Source organism: Frankliniella occidentalis, unplaced genomic scaffold (assembly GCF_000697945.3).
Source record: "Frankliniella occidentalis isolate FOCC.00 unplaced genomic scaffold, Focc_3.1 Scaffold195, whole genome shotgun sequence".
Lineage (NCBI taxonomy): Eukaryota > Metazoa > Arthropoda > Insecta > Thysanoptera > Thripidae > Frankliniella > Frankliniella occidentalis.
This window is the reverse complement of record NW_026267321.1, coordinates 366695-367445: the sequence shown is the minus strand read 5'-3', so window position 1 is coordinate 367445 and position 751 is coordinate 366695.

Genomic DNA, 751 nt, shown 5'->3' with positions numbered 1-751 from the left:
GTAGTTTTAATTTCTCTTTTTACATTCTTAAACATCCCTTCTCAAATTTTCTTGTTTTGGTTTACATCATGACGCAACAATCATTTCTGTTAGTTAATTTAAAAGTACCGCATAACTGTGCACAAGCGCTGGGCGAGCAGAAAGTAGGAATTACCTCCAGTCTTGCATTTCGAGTCCCGAGGCCACCTGGTGACAGGCCGGGCCGGTCTGTCGCAGGCCGCGCGCCGGTGAGAGGTAAAGGAGGGGGGAGCAGAGAGAAGCACCCCTACGCACCTCTCACCTGCGCGGCCTCTCGCCAGCCGGCCTCCGGGCCCCAAACGCAAGGCTCTGCTTCCTTCCTGGGAACGCTGCCTAACCCACCGCCTGGGTGGTAGGCCACCCATTTGACACGTTCTGCATCAGAACTTTACGCGCGAAATACCGAAATACGTTCGGGGTGAAGAGGTTCATTCGCCGCCTAGATGATAGGCAGCCTATATATGACACGCAAACCGTATGGCAGAATGTTTTCCGGTCTGATCAGTACATGTGCTATTTCTGAGGCGCACACACCAGGGCGCATTGCAGGCACTGTGCAAAATAGTACTAAGGTTTACATGAACATTTTCTTGGACGAAAGTTCACCTGTCATCTGACAAAAGTACGTAGGTCATCAATTTTCCAAAAACCACTTTTTAAGACCAAACTGACCAGAAACATGTTCTACATCCAGTGCAAATGGAATTTTGGGAAAATTCCCCATAGGTAGCCC